General features: G+C 37.4%; 1 pseudogene; it reads left to right on the top strand.

Annotated features, from left to right (window-relative positions):
- Positions 1-1,609: 1,609 nt before the first annotated feature.
- On the top strand, positions 1,610-1,728 carry LOC112473614 (annotated as a pseudogene).
- The last annotated feature ends 3,884 nt before the right edge of the window (positions 1,729-5,612 follow it).

Genomic DNA, 5,612 nt, shown 5'->3' with positions numbered 1-5,612 from the left:
TCACACAGTAAAGTTAGAGAGCTGAGTGAGCATTCACCACAGAGAACGTTTGGAAAAGTCAATTTCAGAGCATAAAGAAAAAAGATGAACTTGTTCCTAGATCCAAGATCCATTCAAGAAAGGCAACTTGGCCCTAGGACAAAGGAAACTCTGGCAAGCCCGTTTGCTATTTTAACTTTAAAACTTTATTTATGTGGCCCAAAAAATGAGCTTCTGTACACTGTAACAATAAGTGGGAAGGTAATCCAGAGCACAATCAAGAATGGATTAGACAACTGACAGTAAGTGTGAGAGGGTTTTATCTACCTTTCTTGTCTCTTCCCACGTTATACTTTGGGAAACAGTGGTCAACACTGTGGCTGTTGGTCACACTGTGGCTGTTTGTTGTAAGAGGATGAATTAGACTACACATTCAGTTCTGGTCTGGAACTTGAGTTAAGTAACTTGGTGAAGCCCAAAGTCATTCTAGAGCTGAGATGAGAATGATGGTGACCTGGTTCCCAATCCACTGCCTTTTCTATGACACTTTGAGGAGGCAGGAAAACATCACAATAGTGAATGGAATGGACTCTGGATGCATGTGGTGTGGTGCCTCTGCTTAAGAACTTATCAACTGCATAACTAGGTTGTAGAATTATATCACCGATTTGGGAAACAAATAACTCTATCACTGGCAACAGAAAAAATATAAATTATAAGTATATAATTTATATATATATTTCAATTCCTGAGTGCTCTGGATTTTAGGCATTGGTCATTTTGCTTTATAGAGAGAATAAAGACTCTTGGATTATGCAAAGTTCATTAAAAGAGCTTTTTATAATCTCTGTATACTATATGTGTGAATATGTTTTTATGTTTATATAGTCTGTTTGGGCCTGGCTATTCTTTTTTCAATGATTTTCCAGTTTCCTGATGAGTGAGTAATATTTACTATTATATTTATAATGTTTTATAGCTTGTAGAACAAGTCTTCTCACATTATTTCTTTTACTATTTTAGTGAATTTCACCTGTGAAATCTTCTAGCTGAATTTGAGGATAATTTAGAATTTAGAATCACTTTACATATTCCATGAAAAAAATCCTAAAGAGATCTTAATTGCAGTTGTATCAAGCCTATAAAATAACTGGAAAGACTTTGTCTTTCTAGGCACGTGTTATATCTATTCCTTTACTCAGATCTCCTCGGGATTGTTGCTGTCTCCTTACTGTGCAGTAGGGCTTCAGCCATTCTTTACCCTGAGGATACTATAATCAACCAGGCAATAAAATCTCAGCTCTGGAGCAGTTGAAGGTTTCCTGGCTTCCGTAGCTGGAATAGAGCCTCAGTGTTCTGTGTCCTCTCTCAGCAGTATCCTTTTTCCTTTCCCCTGCCATCATCTCCTTTCTTCAATCACCACTGTCAGAAACCTCTCCAATCTTGATGTTAAGTCAATTCCACTAAACTCAGTTGAAAGTTTCTATAATATGCTTTAGGCCGAACTCTTCTCTCTGATATTTGCATCATAATCAGACCCTTAGAGATTAAAAAAAAAAAAAAAAAGCATTTCAAACTGTGATAGCACAATTACATATTAGGATTCCAAATGAAGTCAAGAAGCCTGGGCCACTACAGCCATATCACCCTGAACATGCCCAATTTCCTCTGATCTTGGAAGCTAAGCAGGGGCGGGCCTGGTTAGTACTTGGATGAGAGATCACCTAGGAATACCAGGAGCTGTAGGCATTAAAAAAAAATTAAAAAAAAAAAAAAAGAAGCCTAGGCCACAGAAAAATCCTTTGTCTCATTAGTCAATATACCCAATCCTGTTGCTATTCTGCAGAAGTCAATTCTTGTCTCCCCATCTCCAGTTTCCTTACGTGTAAAATGAGAAGGTGGGAGTCAATTAAAATTCCCTTTTGGCTCCAGTATTTGTAGTGAACAGAAGTTTTAGCTCACAAAACCACAAGTTTAAGCACTACACTCTTATTTTTTGGCAATTCAATTCAATTTTCCTTTTGTGTACCCGATATTCTGGTGGAAACACAATTCATCTAGAGTTTCTTCATCCTTTTCTTCCATGTATGTGCTTATGTTTCAGAGTCTTCTGAGACTTTAGGTCAGCTGTGTTGGGAGAAAGGGACACTGCTATCATTTTGTACAAATTAATAAAAGGACTCCTTCTAGAAAGATGGCTATTTAGAAAGCACCTTTCCTCCCACTGATTAGCTTGGGTCCAGGGCCACAACACAGCAGGCAGAGCAGGGGATCCATTCCAGTCCCCAATGGTCTCTGCAGTGAGCTGCCCTTTAACAGTGCACAACAGGCATTAATAGGGCTGGCAGCCCTGGGGGTGGGATGGGCACCCCATACACTGCCCATGGATTTATGTCTGGAGTCAGAGTGTAGCAAGACTGTTGAGAGGTGGCAGGTCCTTGAGAAAGGGCCCTGGTGCTCTGCTTTCCTAGCAGAGTCTGTGGGAGGTAACCAGAACACAGGAACAAGATGGTCTATTGCAGACATTAGGCTGCAAACTAAAGCTTGGACTATCTTGCTGAGATCCCAATGCCACAGCTTTACACAATTCAAAGAAGGCACTAATGAAACTTACAAAGACTTCTCTGAGGTCTTGTCACCCATCTTCTCCAAGGCTATGTCCAGAAAATGGCTACAGTGTCTTTGCCTTCTGTTTCTGCCAATAATCCTGCTGCCCTCACTGTTCATAAAGGGTTTAGCTTAAAAAGAATGAGAAGAGGTATATTGATTTTTTAAAATATACAATTGTTTAACTGGCTATTCCAATTTTTATAACTTGTCATCTCTAAGAACTCTATTTATTGTGATGATCTTTTATATTATGATTTTCCCCCCTTGTCTTCATCCCCCAGGGCTAGCTTGTGAAGGGGGCAGGCTAGATTCTTGTCCATAGTTGTGTGCTCTTATAAAATATTAGTTTCAACCATGTGAAACTGCCATTTTTTAGGTCAAAATTGTCAAATGTTAGTAATTTTGATTTGACCTAAATAAAATTACGAAACAAATAGCACAATAAAAATATTAGAAATATCAATATTCAATCCTCCTTTATTTCTATACTCTCTTTCGCTTCCCTTATCTGATGGGGATAGTTGGTCTTATACTCACCACCTCAGGAGATGGATGTGATAGGAGAGAGTTTTCTCAGGCTTTGGTGTCCCCAAAGCCCAATCCCTTAGGGAAGTGGTTTTCAACTAGAGTGGTAACAGGAGATTTATTGTCACAACTGGGGATGGGTGGGGATAATGCTACCAACATGTAGCGGGTAGAGGCCAGAGATGATGTTAAACAAATTACAGTGCACAGGATAGCCCCAACAACAGAGAGATATTTGGCCTGAAAGGTCAATAGTGCAGAGGTTGAGAAATCCTGCCTCAGGGGAATTTAGGAAACTCAGAAGTAAACAAAATGTTTTGGAAAAACTTCAAGGAAGGGCAGATTCCCTCTCTCCCACACATCCTTTTTCCACCAAGACTACAAAAATATTATGTCAAACTAGGAGGGAGAGAGAGAGACAGGAGGCATCTTTTATGTTCTCTAGGAATGTATTTGGAATTTGAGTACAAGTAAGCATTAGGAACTACAAAATATGCTGGACATGTTTTGTAAAACATTTCAGAATAAAGTGTGAAATTAGCTTTTCTGTTCGATTCATTCTTAGTGATTATTTATTCACTGACAATAAGTAGTTTTTTGAATGCCACTTTCTCTAGGGTGTTTATGGTGCTATAGACAGGAACTAAGGTTTAGGAGAGAGTGAGCATCTAGACATACTTCCAGACTGCTAGAAGTATCTTGAATATTTCATCTCTGATTTTAACATGCACAGGATTTTCAACTGCTCGTATTTTGACATGTGTTTATGTGACATAGAATTAACAAATAATGTTTATTCATTAATCCAACACCTCAAATTCAGGTTATGCACAGCTCTTCTCATTAACCCTCTATCTTTTCATGGCATCAGCTGAAATAAACCACTCGGGATTACAATTGCCTTTAAAAGTTAATCACGAATTAGAAAAGAATCTAAAGGAATTGGGGTAACAAATTACAAAAGCAAGAATGATGTGTATGCTTAATTTAAATATTCAAAATTCAAATTAACTTAATATGTATTTATTTGCACAAAGGTTCTCATTTTTCTAATATTTAAAAAAGGTTTCCTGAGTGACCTTAAACTAAAACAAGGTTTTGTATTTTTTAAAATTGTGTGTTTGGGATTGTGGGCTAGGAGAAGGAGAAGGGAGCAGAAATAGTACAAAATTTGCCCTGAAAAAAGTTAGTTCTTTTTCAGAGGATATAAAAATTCTTCATACTCTTGAATTTATATAAAAATAAGTTGGAAAGGACCAATGTTCTAAATGACTATCTTTAAGAAAACTTCTATTTCTGTGGGGGAGATTCTGGCATAAAGCATTCTAACATTAATTGTGATGATAATGAACATTAAATGAATTTGACTTATTAAATTTTAAGGAGTTTTGAAAGCTAGTTGTTAAATAGAGCCATTATTAAAAATCAAATTATATAAACTCAGAATTAAATACATTATATTAGAGACAAAGTTAATAAATACTCAAAGTGCATCAATGACTAATTATTTTATTACGTTTTACTGTTATGTATTTTCTTTGTAGGATGGATACGTATATTATCTAATGGTGTGCTATTGTGCATCTCTTCCTAACATTACATTCACTGACATCCATGGTGGGAGAATTTACACTATGAAATTTGGCAAATGCTATCAATCAGACCTTCCTTACTCTACCCATCCTCTCTCCACCGACCATTAAACATTTACCAGTACACCAATGATAATAACTATAATAACATAAGCAAGGGAGCCTGAGAAGCCTCTGCCATTTTATCAAATAAGTTGGAAAACCAAAGCATGCTGACTTAATTGATGATAAATACAAAGGCCTCCATTCTAAGCCAAACACACACAGATTAGGCTGTGAATGGTAACGCTCTTCTAGGCATTTCAGCCTTGTTCCTATGATGGAAGGAAAAATGTCCTACTGTAGATTACAACAGACTAGAGAGCATTTGAATTGGGGAGATGATGAGGTAAGAGTAAAAAACTAAGAACAGGTAACAGTGAAACGCTTAGACTCTCTGACTCCAAGTCTGCTTTGTTCAATAGTTTCTGCTTAGTCTTGCATGTAGACCTGCTAATCATTAGAGAAATCCTGCTTGAGGCTTGAGTATTGCAAAAAACAGAAAGTGCCTCTCTCTGGAGATAAAGAAAGTATGTATTGTTTATCAAAGATTTATAAGAAGTTTGCAACAAGACTCAAATGGGCTAGGGTCAACAGATTAAGCCCAATCTTCCTTGGACCCCTGCTGGCACCCAGATGTATGCAGTAGTATATTACCTCATGTCCCTCTCATGTCCCCTTCCCTTGATATAAAATAAGTCTGAACTCTGTACTTTCTTAAAATGGGTTTGAGATACCACTAGTTTCCCCATCATCTCAGTTGGTGCCTTCTCGATCAACAAACCTTTCTTTGGTCCAAACTCTGATGTTTTGGGTTTTGACCTTTTGAAGAATCAGGCATACAGACTTTGGGCCAGTAACAAGCAG

Source organism: Pteropus alecto, unplaced genomic scaffold, assembly GCF_000325575.1.
Source record: "Pteropus alecto unplaced genomic scaffold, ASM32557v1 scaffold109, whole genome shotgun sequence".
In the NCBI taxonomy this organism is placed as follows: domain Eukaryota; kingdom Metazoa; phylum Chordata; class Mammalia; order Chiroptera; family Pteropodidae; genus Pteropus; species Pteropus alecto.
Note: the sequence above shows the minus strand (reverse complement) of the source record. Positions and strands in the feature narration are given on the sequence as shown.